Here is a 13184-nt window from a genome sequence, read left to right on the forward strand (position 1 = left end):
CCATGTGGAAGGAGAGAGGGAGGAAACTGAGCCAAGAAGATGGTGTCAGAGAAGAGCAGCAGGCGGCAGGCTTCTGAGGCATCAGACCCTGCTAGGAGGCCCAGGCAGGACCAGTCCCCCTCACCCCCGGTGACAGTAGCAGAGGAAAAAAGCTAGGAGGTGAGGAAGCCAGAGAGGCACCCCATCTGCCCTCAAGCTCAGCCCAGAGGCCTACACCTTACAGAGTTGCTTGGGGATTTAAGAGCTGCCACATGGAGGGCAGGGGACAGTGGCCAGGACACAGCATGACTGTCCAGGGAATGTGAGCTGCTATTAATACCGACCACAGAGTTCTCAGCAAAGCAACTCCACCCGTCTCTTACAGCACCCAAGACTCTCCCTCCCTTTCCTAGGGTCAGGAGAGGAAGTAGGATCCAGTGGTAAAGCGTTGGCCTTAGGGTGGGTCTGGATCCTGGCACTGCTGTGTGACCTTAGGTGTGTTACTGAACCTGTCTGGGCCACTGCTGCAATACAGAAGCATCGAGGCACTGTCTTCATGGGGATGTTACATGGATTCAGGGTGACATACCTTAGGGTTCTTCGCCCTCCCTACCAGAAAACTTCAAAAGAACTTTGAAGTCAGACAGACCTGGGTTCACACCCCAGCTCCTTGCTACCACTGAAGATGGCAGAGAGATGGATGAGAAGATGGATTGACAGTTACAGCAGGCTCCAGAGTCCTGGGCCAAATCCTCCCTCCATGGCTGTCTGTGTTTCTAGGCAAATTGGCCTCATGAACCAAGTTTCACTGGGGCCAGTGAGAGCCAAATGGAACAACCCCAAGATTTAGAATTGAGCCAGTCAGCTGCAACTGTGCAGGAACTTTGGGCATCTGATCCCTTTTTTTCTGTGCTGGTGACAAAGCCTGAGTAGCATAGAGGAGCAAGGATGGGATTGTGGCTCACGGTGTCAGAGGTTCCAGTCCATGGTCACTTGGTCCCAGACCAAGCATCATGGTGAGCAGCAATAATATCACCTCAGGACAGCAGGAACAGAGGGAGAGGGAGGAGCAGATGTCCCTCTCTCTCCTTCAAGGGCAGCCCCAGTGACTGTCCACTAGGCCCCAGGTCCCCAAGGTCCCCTACCCCCAGCAGCATCACTGGCTGGTGGCTAGGCCTTCCCATGGCTGGGGGGAGGGGATGGTGGCGATCCAGACCGTGACAACTTCCTGGCACAGGTCCATCTGCTTGGACTTTCATTCCATGTCCATTTTCTGGGAAATGCTTTACATTCTAAGAAAGGCCCAGGATTCAGTGGACTGTGGGCCAAGAATACGAACTTCCATCCTAAACCCTTTGCTTTGATCACCCATCTTCAACTAAAAGCACACCCTGAAATGCTTAGCTTTCTAACACAAGTTACAGCTGTGGGCTTGTGGATGTACTCACCACACTTTCCTCCCGCTTAGTTAAAAACGCAGGCAGGGCTAAACTCACAGCTCCTGGGTTCGGCAGAGCACAGTGTCCACCTGCCACTGCCCACTGTCATCAGCAAAGAGGCCTCGCCCTAGGGCTGCACGGCCCCTCCCTCCACCCTCCTGCAGCACAGGCGTTGCGTTAACAGCATTTCCAGAGCAAACCCACGCTTGGGTGTTTTTCATCCCCCACATCCTTCACCTCCTTGCTCTTCCATACTCAGTATGGTCCCCATCCATGGTGCAGCTGAGACATATGGTCCATAACAGCACCAGCCTCGGCCCGAGCTCCTCTCTCTGCCCAGACCCTACCTTGCTCCCGTTTAACCCTCACTCCCTCAACAGAGTGGCTCCTGGGTCACAAACTGTCATCTTCTCCTGGTCTGTTAAATCCACAGCCTGCAGGGTCCTCCTCCCCTCTTCTTTAACTTTCCCGCTGGCACAGCTCACATTTGATCTGAAATAAGTCACTGCCCAAACTACTGCAGGTCACTTTAAAATTCCTCTTTTACATCCTTTACTTGAAGATGTTTTCTATCATTCTTTGCCTCCCCCCACAATCACGATATTCTTCAAGGTCCTACAGAAGAAAATTCGGATTGGCCTTCACCACTGCAAAGGAGAGCACATCTGTCTCAGTGGATCTGCCTGCCCCTCCTGGTCAACCACAGGCCAGACTCAGAGGCTAACAAAGGCCAGGCAGCTGGATAAATGACTTTCGGTTTTCCCTCTCCATTGTCAGAAAGTCACAATTCAGGGTGATCCATAATTAGCCCCCACTTCTCATGCCATGTGCTGTTTACGGGAAAGAGCTGACCCAGATTCTAGGCCTGAGAAAACCTGAACAGGGCCTTTGATAGAGTCCTTTGTGGCCTGGGGTAGTTGGGGCCAGCTCACCAGTTCCAGCAAGGAACAGCAGCCAGGGCTCATGAAGGATAGATCTGTCTCCATGGCAGTTTCCTGGGGACACTCACAGAGGCTTTCCAAGGAGGCAGAGCCCTGGAGGAAACTAGTGGGGACAGCCTTGTTTGGTCATTCGTCCACATTTTGAGAACTGGTAATTTCAATGCTTGGCCTCTGCATGGAATCACAACAAGCAAGCCAGCAGTGAGGAAGAAGATGCATATGATCCTTCCACTCGTCCAAGAGACAAACGGGACATTGTGCTGTGGTGTAAATGTGCTCCCTCCCAAGTGCAGGTGTTGGAATTCAGTGGCCCATGGCAGTGTGAGAGGCAGGCCTGCCAGAGGGGATTGGGCTATGAAAGTGCCTGAGGCTTCAGGTAGTACTGGACCTGCTTGCCTTTCCTCCTCTTGCTGTGCAAGGACACAGATCCCACCCCTTTGGAGGGTAGAGGATGTGGTACCATCTTAGAAACAGAAAACAGCCCTCACTAGGCAACCAAACCTACCTGTACCTTGACCTTGAACTTCCAGTCTCCAGAACTGTGAGAAAATAAATTCCTGTACTTTATAAATTATCCAGTCTCATGTAATTTGTCACAGCAGCAAGCCACCCTCCTCTTGACTGTGCCCAGGGTGAGGTCTGTCTGGGCTGCTAGGCTCCACAGTTGCAGCCCTCCTGGTGAGTCCGCCCCTCTTCATTCGCTCTGTCCATCTCTCCACCAGTAGGCACAGATGCCTGCAGATGTGAGCTGCCTGGGGAGGGCACTTGCTACTTTATGCATCTAATGCAGGGGTGCTTAGGGATGCATCTGATCAATAAGAAAAGGGCTGAGGAACCAAGAGTGGTCAGAAATGAGTTCAGAGGGCAGGACAAGGCCAGAACACATGGGACATTGCAGGCTAGAGAGGGAGGCTTGGGGCAGAGGAGGAGGAAAATCAGGAAAGACATACTTGGCAGAGCCATAGAAACTGAACCTTAGGGGAACAGCAAGGCTGGGGCATCCATGCTCTGGGAAGACTGGAGGAACTGAGGGTAGGAAGCAACAGTGGTCTCCAGGTTGGAGCCCAAGACCTGATCCAACAGAACCACCTCCAAAGACAGAGCAGAAGACACAGTGAGCAGGACTCAAGTATGAGTGGCTGCAGAGGAACACAGACAGAAGAATGCATAGAATTTCCTTTCAAGCGGCTACATGCCAACGCCCTGGCATGTTCTTATGAATAAATCAAGGCTTATTTTTCCCTGGATGAAAACATTATCTGTCTCACTGTATTTGGTCTTGTCTTTTTTTAAATCAAGGAATTGTTGTAAGCATTCTTGGGAATTTCCAAGGATTCATTGGGGTTATTTTGTGACAGTGTTCAATTTTTGACAAATGCTGGATTAAATGCATTTCCTGGTTTTTCACTCAAGAACATTCCAGAAGCCCTGGAAATGTTTCTTCTTGATCCAGGTAAATACCCAAAAGCCCTCTCTTTCACCGAGGTTGAGCAGTACAGATGCTGTTTGACTTATGATGGAATTATGTTCAGATGAGCCCAACATGAATTGGAAATATCCAGAAATCAAAAATACTTTCCATATGCCCAGCCACCCAGCATCCTAGCACAGCAATGCAGTACACTACAGAGCCTCACTGTTTGCCCCAGGAGACTCTGTGGCCCAGGATCACGAGAGAGGATCCCACTGAATATTGCTGGCCTGGGAAAAGATGAAAATTCCGAGCATGGTGTCTACTAAATGCATGTTTCACATTCAGGTTGAAAAATCCTAAGTCCAACCATCATAAATTGGAGATTGTCTACACTCAGAAACCCCCAGAGAACCCCGACGGGCACAGTGTCCTTCATGTCGGGGAATCACAGATTCTCTTGCCGAGCACAGAGCTGATCCTGGCTTCAGCACCTAAAATCATCATCTCCCAAGCGGTTTAGCGCTGAATATTTCTTTTCCCTCTGCTTCCATCCATGATCTCAGAGGGAGGAGCCCCCTTTGACCAAGAAGCAAACATGGATCCAACCCATTCATTCCCAGCACCTCCCTATATCCTAGAGGGAGGCCAATGGCCACTGGTTGTTCCTTGCCACTTGGAAACTGGGATGGAGCTGGAGTCCTTCTGCACATGGCCAGCCTCTGTCCCGGGGTTCTGTGGCTATTGATTGAGGAGAGAAATCTCTAACAGCTGCATGTCACCTGCCACTACCTCCACTGCAAAGCCATGGATAAGCATGGCCAGCACATTGCACATCAGGAATAATCTCTCTGCCGATTAAGCCACCAAGCAAGCTTCTGGTACTTGACAGTCAGTTTCTCCTGGGGCCAACCAATTTCTTGACAATGCAAAGCAGGGGCTGTATTTTTAACCTGAAGTAGGCAGTGAATCATTACATCTACTACAGTTGGGAACCAGGGAGGGAAGTGCTGCCTACAGACAGGGAAGGGACCAGATGACAGGGGACAGATGAGCGGCCCTCCCCTCTCTTCTCCGGGGTCAACTCACCTGACTTCCAAGGCCCCGCTTCTCTCCAAAGAAACTGAGCAACAGGAACTCTGACAATCTTCAGCTATGTCAACCTCAGATTTGTTTCACCATGATCTTTGCTCTCTCCGTGCAATGTGACTTCTATAATGACCTTAAGACAGAGTAGCTAAAATGTCATCATCTCCAGAATCTGTGATGATGGACACTTCTACCTCAGTGGGGAGCAGAAATACGACTCCATGATGATATTCTGGAAGTTAGGAGTTATGTTTATTCATTTAGCCAACAATTATGCAGATCAACCAGGTACACAGCGCACAAAATACAGCACAGTGGAGATACCATGATCCCTGCCCTCATCACATCCAGAGCTGTCAAGTGGGGATGTCAGGACCCACCCCCTGGATCTTGTTTCTCTTTTCTAGGGCACATCTGACAGGTCTTCTCATGAACTCCTTTGTGAATTTTGAAGCCAAAGAGGATGGGCCAGGTGACACAGTTAAAGAATGGGGAGCAGACAGTGAGAAAGCAATGTGAGGAGGGGCTTTCATCTGTTGTCCCCAAAGTGTGACACTAACCCTCCACATAGCCTTATAAATCACAAGTGGTTACAATTCATGGAAACTGAGGCTCAGCTCACAGACAGAATAGCAGGATCAGGACCTGAGTCAAGACCCAGAATCTCCATCTTTCCACCTTCCCAGTTCAAAACAATGAGAAAAAATAAATGAACCAATAACATTTTTGGTACCTGGGCATAGGTGAAGTGAAACAAATAATCCATAAAGCTATGAAGCATTCTTCTGATGATTGGGTAAGAAATAGCCCAGTGAATGTTAATAATGTCACAATTAAAACACTATCCACAGCCATCTAATTCACCCCTAAATTCCAATGGAAATTCACAGCACTTCTGATATGTGGGATGCTCCATGGTGGACACAGATGCCGTAGTGAGCCACGAACATGGATCCAGCCTCATAGGCTGGAACCTGAAGGTGCCAGTTCTGTGTCTCATGTTGCTGTGAAATAAAACAAAATTTGGACTTTGGCCTTGACCCAGCTTCCTGGCACACCACTCCTAAAACCCTAGTAATTTCCCAACCAGAGCAATAGTAGTGCTATATTTGGTCTCTTGTTCCAGGCTCCTAAAAGAGCACAGGGCATCTTCAGAACCATAAAGGCAAAAGCATCTTGTGTCTCATAGCACGCCCATGCAACCATCCCCAGTCATAGTAGCAGAGGATTTTTAGAAAACCCCTAGATTGGGGCTGGTTGCCAGGGGCACCAACCTGTGTTTGGAGGCTTGGGAGTTCCAGCCCCACCCTTTACCTCTAGGGAGGAAAGAGAGGCAGAAAATGGAGTTGATCAACAATGGACAGTTATATAACCAAATACACCTAAATAATAAATCATCCATAAAAATCCAAAAAGAAAGGGTTTAGAACCAGGTTGCTGAACATACCCGTATCCATAGACCAAGAATGTGCTGCACCCTAACCCACTGAGACAAAGCTCCTGTTAATAGGTCCCCTCCAGGCCTGCACTATGTTTCTATCTGGTGAGGCATCCACACTCTGCTAATATCCTGTATCATAAATAGATTTACTAAGTGAACTGCTGCCTCCCATTCTGTAATCTGTGGTAGCCAATGGTCAAACCCCACAAGAGGATCAAACAGGTCACAGAGACCCTGATTTACAGCGGGTCTGTCAGAAGTTCTGGCATCTGAAGGGAGGAACATCTTCAGTGACAGTGAACTGTGCGCTCTGAGGTTAACTCCAACAGATATGTTAGAATTGAATTAAATTACAAGACATGCAGCAGGTGTGAGACAATTGGTTGATGCAGGGGGATCAAACATCTGGCAGAGCAGTGTCCTGTGCTGTGTTGAGATGAAAGAATAAAATTCTAGATGAGTTAAGATTCAACTTATAAAAATGATCCAATCAAGTCTAACATTTCTGTGTAATGCACATTAAAAAAAAATACCCTCAAATAGTGTTAAACCCACAGCTGCTAAGCATTGCTATCTGGATGGGAATCCCAGCTGTGCTTCTTACTAGCTGAGTGGCTGTGGATAAGTTATTTAAACTTAATTTCTTTATCTGTCAAATGTGGCTGGAGACAGGTGATACCAAAGGTCACATGATGGGTACAAGGCTTAAAATAACACCTTGCACATAACCAGGCTAGGAAAGTGTTACTTATTAATACAAATAAACGCAAACTTGTCACATAACACCTGAAACTGTAACAAAGTATAAAAATGTCATCAATCCCTACAGAGTGGGTGCTATCTTTCCTCCCCTGGAGGACCCATCCATCCTGCTATTTTTAGGGGAAGGGCCTTGCAGGAGGCAACACAGTTAAAAGTAACTTTAGAGAAAGGGATGGCACAGCTCCTACCATAAAACCGTGAACACGAAGCACCTGGAAATACTTTGAGCTTCTGGTCCAAGCTCTTCCTGAGCACATACTGAAAAGCTATCAAACACCTTTCCGTCATTGGAGACCACAAAAGAAAGAACCCCCCTAACCCTTGCCTAAGAGTAGCCCTAAACTTAACGATAAACGCTAAAATCTTCACCAGTGATCATTTTCATGAGCCCTAACCCTGAGGTTACTATAATGACCTGCAAAGACCAGGATTTATAAAGGATGAGCGAATTGACAGACCCCTTTGTGATGTAAACAGGGAAAGTGAGGCAGAAGCTGCTAAGGGAAGATCCAGGGTTTCCTGGGGAGTCAAGGCCACCCTGGCACTGTTGTCCACCCTCTCAGAATCCCCCTCCACACACCCTGCAGTCTTCACTCTCCCTGTGCAGGCTGTCAGGGAATAATACCAAGGAGAGTGAAAATAAACTCTTCTCGACACCTGTAATGCTGGACAGTTTTTCACACATTTTATTAAAATTGTAATTAACAGGAAGGCAATGAGTTAGACACAGAGAAAAAAAAAAGCTCCCTCTTTCACAGGATGTCCCCAGGCTACCCAAGGTTGCCACTGCTCTTCAGCCAGCCTTTTCTTGCCAGTTGCCAACCGTCTCCCCCGTCTCACACCATGCCCACCTGCTGTGGAGTTGGCCTTTCCTCTCTTTCCATTGCATTCACAGTGCTGTGTCCCGGTGCTTCACAGTCCTGCAAAGGACTTATCATCAACACAAAGCACTGAGGACACTGTCAGAGATTGCCTGCTCTCAGGGTCTGGACAGACTCATGGACCTTCTAAACCAGAAGCCTTTGAAATCCCAATGCACTGCCATTATCTCCCCTGCTTAGGCAGGCCTGGTACAGCTTACTAGCTGCATCAGAAATCTTCCTAGTGGTGATGAGAAGATGATTATATGCCATGGGGATGTGCAAAAACAGCTGTTGGTCACTGGAATCAGGACAGAAAGACAAAGAATCCAACAGAACCTTGGCTCATGGGGGCAGTCAGGAATGTATTTGAGACCCTCAACGATGGAGAAGTCACCCCAAGGTCAGCTTGAAAGGAGACTTCAGCTCCTTAGTCCTCAAGAAAGACCTCGAGTGGGCTGGCCAGGCCCCTGGTAGGTGGCAGAGCTTTGCTGTTGAGTGAAAGGTTTTCACTTAGATAACACAGAGGAATTCAGCATACAGAACTCAAGTTTGAACAATGTATAGACTACTCAGGGAAAAAAAAAAACATTATTCTTAGGGAAAAAACACTATTCTTAGGGAAAAAACATGCTTCCTCTCTCAGTTTTGACTGAAATGGTTTTATTGTAATGATATTTAAATATGTATGAACATAAAACTAAGTTCTTACAGTGTCTTTAAAATCATCAAACTCCAACTGAATGTTCTAATCAAATGCAAATGAAATTATAAAACCAATTCAATTTAAATGAACAACACTGACTTACTATTCACCTGCAGACATTTTGCTGAAAGTTATTCTCCATTTTCACTACGACTCAGATTCAGAAAGCTACAACAGGGGTGTTTTGGATTTCAGAATGCCCTGCTGCCTGCTCTGCAGTAGGACCCTTCTCCCATGCTTCCTCATTCCTGGCAAACAAAGCAAGCCTTTCCCGGGCACACTGTGCAGGCATAGCCTTTTCCATGTGAGTCTACAGCTCACTGCAAGAGCCCACAGCAGCAAACAGCCATCAGCAGCAACTTGATTATAAGAAAACAAAGCAACAACCCCCACAAATTCAGGTATCAAGATCATGTGGCAGTATTCTTCCTCATAAGGTGATCACCCAGAATATGCTGATATTATTTTTAGATTACAACTAAAATTTTGAAAACACAAAATTTTAAAGGTACCCTATAGACGTCTTTCCTCGTTCCCTATGAATGCCCCTATATCCCACTTGGACAAGGAGCAGCTGCTTGGAGACTAAGAGACTATTTTTGGTCCTGGATCCTCCCATCTCTTACCTGCAAAACCATAAGCAAGTTCCTCAGCCTCCCTGATCCCAACCTCCTCATCTAAATAACATGAGGGTAAAAATAGAATGGACTCCCAGGGTTGCTGAGAGGCCCGAGGCGCAACACATGTGGAGAAGTCTTTAGTCCGGTGCCTGGGCTTCTCAGGGGTCCAGTCAATGCCCACAATTATGCCCGTTAATTTGCTTTCCATCCAGCTTCCACAAAGGAGAAGAGGAGACTGTCTTTACCAAAACAGGAGCACTTCAAAATGATCTGAGTCTGAGACAGAAGAAGCCTTTAACACATCTGCCTGCAGGGAGTTCAGATGCTAATATTCATCACACTTGGTGCCCTGATATGTGACAGGGAGGTGGTACAGGGTCACATTCCAGAAAGGAAACATCTATGCACAATCGCAAAGTGAGAAAGGAGACAAACTTGTGCGCAGTTACTTATTTTTATGGTTAATTGTGCAAAGAGAACAAAGGCTCTACAGACATTTGCAGGTGTTGATATCTTCAAGTTTGCACTTCTGAATTATTTAGAGTGGATACAATGGGTCACCAGTTCATTTTACCACTGAGCCTGTGCCCCCACATGCAAGCTCTTATGATAATTACAGTGCAGGTTGCAGGGACTGGGGGAAGGGTTGGCCAGGTCTTCAACCCCAGGGTGCTTAACGTTCTGGAGAGGTCGCAGGCAAACAAGGAAGCAGGTTGCTGCCTATTGGACTTCGATTTCGCTAAGACAGGGACTGTGTCTTAATGGCTCGCACCCTTGAGTCCAGAACAGTGTCTGTGGGCAGCAGAGGTCAGCAACTGTGTGAGTGCATGACACAGAGCTGTGAGGCTGTGTGTGTGCTGTAAGCACAGGTGCAACAAGAGCAACAGCTGGAGGAAATATAGAAGGGATGGAATTGAAAGAAGACAGGAATTTCAAGGAACAGAGATGAAACAGTGTCCAGCTAAAAATGTATATACAGCTGCAGTGTGTTCTAAATGGTTTTTACTGGTAAAACAGCTCTTATTTTGATTGTTATTATAGCTAGCATTTCCCTTACACTCTGTATCTGTAGATTGTATACAATTGCTTCTTTATTTCTTACTTTTATTATAAACTTGTTGGCTTATTATTTATTAGAGTGGGAAGCTGAAGAAATAATATCTGGTCTCTAGAAGCTGTGTCTTGGTTATTACTATTGGTCCCCTGGCGTTCTCTAATAAGTAGCCATAAAAATAAGTCAATTTGCAGTTAGGAAAAGGAATGTATATATTTGGCAGCATTTACTTCGCCATGATTGACAAAAGGCCTGACTGACAGCATCCCTACCATCCAGGAAAAATGTCATCAGGGTTAGCACATTGTCTTCTAAAATTAACAATCTGAGAAGGAGGAAAAAGGTATAAGAACAGTTTGCTTAAGCAATGATGAGGATACTGCAGAGGCTGTGTTAAAATTTCATGATAGTAAAAACCCAAAAGCAAAAGTCATCATAATTTTATAGATATGTTAGAAAATCACTACAAAAAGGCTGACTTGATTACAAAAGGAATAAATAAAACAATAAAAATGGTCCCAAAACAATTATCTCTTTAGAGATAATCTCTCACCAAACTAGATAATGAATCAAGGTTAAGTATTAGTCAGCTGGCCCCAAATGATAGCTTTTATTATTACTATTGCTATCATCATTTCTAAAATTTCCCTCTGCTAAGTGGGAAATCTGAATGGTACTTTTCCTTTTGGGAAGATGAAGCATGCCTATATCTTTATTGTCCCATTTGGTGGGGGTAGCATTATTTTAGTTTTCTGAAGCATTGGGGTAACTGAAATAAGGATGTGAGAAGATGGATATGAATGAGAGTTCAAGGCCAGTCCCTGAACAGAGTCAGAGGGGCAACTCTGCCATGATGTGGCTTCTAGAAATGGAACGAGAGAGAGAGAGAGAGAGAGAGAGAGAGAGAGGGGTACCCTTGTGATTAGCTGGAAATTCTGCACCATCAGCTTTCCAAATATATGGAATTAGATCCTGATGACCAGTTAGGTAAATGTCTCTAACCTGTATCACTGCTTGGGTTTTATTTTCTATAAGACATGCTCTTGAAATTTATACTGTCCTAAAAATACCTAGGAGTTTTCATGAAAATCCATGAAGACATCTCTCATTTCATTCAGACAAAATAAATCTCCTATCATAATGCCTTGGCTTGACTTGCAGGACAATAGCAGGGAGGGGCTGTGAGGACACCACAGTGGTGGACTAAGGGCTGGATTCAGGGCCAGAAGCAATAGGCAGGCATAGCTTGTGTCTGGTCCTCATCACCCAAGACCTTCATCATCCACTTTGGGATGACGATAAGTGTAGTCACACTTGGGAGTGAGATTTTAAAGAGTAAAACTGGAAATGTCATGAGGAGCCACCATGTTTGGCGGTTTCCACATCTGGAGACCATGAAGGTGGTTCCCTGAATTGTCATACTCCTTCCCATCAGTGCTCTCTCCACTGTGGCTTCCTGGGAGTTGTCCAGATGAATAGGAAAAAGGATGAAGGAGCAGAAAGCCAGGCCAGCAAAACCCTTCCCCTGGCCTCCCACCAGGCACTGTGCACTGTCCCATGTCCTATGCAAGCTACTGACTCACTGGAAGTTACTGAATCCACCAAGGCCACTCTGCATTCTTAGTGTCCCCAGGTTCTACTGCTATCCTCTGAGCAGTTTTCACACAGGCTGAAGCAAGTGGTTGTGGGACCCATGGAGTGTAGAGCAGGTTCCTCTCCTCTCACCCCTCTTGGGGCTGACCCTTCCCACTCCAGTTGACTGCACACATGTGGGGCTGTGCAAGCTTCCTAATCTCCCAGAGCAACAGACACAGGGCCTCCCACTGTGCACACAAGCAGAGTGGGAAGGAATCCCTTTCCCCACATATGAGGTCTCTAAGGCCAAAACCAAACCATGGTCCAGGGTGTGAGGGGAGAATTCCCACTGTGTCCTATGCTGGGCTGGAGACACAGGTCGGAAGGCAAGCTCTGGCAAATCTGACAGAGCAAATATTCCAATCCAGAGCTTCCTCTAAATGAACCCTTGTTAAATTTTGAAGTTTAATGCTAAACAAAACAGCAGCATGTGGAACAGAAATCACAAGACAAAGACATAAGAAAATAAAGGATACAAAATAAACACTTTTGTGAAATGCCAGTTGCTATCTTCCTTGACACTTAACCTTTTATTTTAATAAATGTTGTTTGTACATCATAAGAAGATCAAATGAGTATCATTAATGCACACAGAAGGAAAAAAATGAACATATTCATGAATGTACTTCAGTTTCATTCGTCAAGGCTGAGAGATTTTTCTTGAGCAAATAAAATTTTGTTTGAACTATGCATTAATTCATCTGAATTTACCACTTTCTATTGCAAAATTCATGTGCTAATACCTGCAATCAAATAACTTTTTTCTTGACAAATTTTTAAGCATCCAAAGAAAAGGAAAATTTGGATGCTGATTTCTCTTTGCCAGTTAGTGTTTACCAGACATCTGGCTTTAATAGTTGCAGAAGTCAAAATTTTAAAAAATAAATTATATTAACTTACCCTGTCTTTCAGATAATTTTATGGGGGGAAATAACTCAAATTTGCTGTTTACCTCAATAAATTGGTCGATGTAGTCAAAACAACCAATATGGTGGCCCATCAGTAAGACTTTTTCTTTGGGAAGACTAATATGATTTAGTCATCAAATTGAAATTCTAGGATAATGAAGATTTAGGTGGTTTTCCACACAGTTTAACTGGTTATCCTAGTTATTAATCTTACATGTGTTCTCTGCATGGTGTCACTGTTAGGAAAGGTGAGAAAAGCCATGTGCGGCTGAAGCTCACCCAAAGGACACCAACTGGGAGAGGAGCCCATCCAGCTGCCCAACAACACCACCCTGTGAA

The 13184-nt window shown here is 45.8% G+C and overlaps 1 protein-coding gene across 12 annotated transcripts in view; it reads right to left on the minus strand.

Annotated features, from left to right (window-relative positions):
• Positions 1-13184, minus strand: part of Rcan2 (regulator of calcineurin 2) — a 163610-nt gene that overhangs the window by 139252 nt on the left and 11174 nt on the right. The window lies entirely within an intron of this gene.

Source organism: Heterocephalus glaber, unplaced genomic scaffold (genome assembly GCF_053883595.1).
Source record: "Heterocephalus glaber isolate CG9 unplaced genomic scaffold, H.glaber_assembly_v1.0 deba00001497, whole genome shotgun sequence".
Lineage (NCBI taxonomy): Eukaryota > Metazoa > Chordata > Mammalia > Rodentia > Bathyergidae > Heterocephalus > Heterocephalus glaber.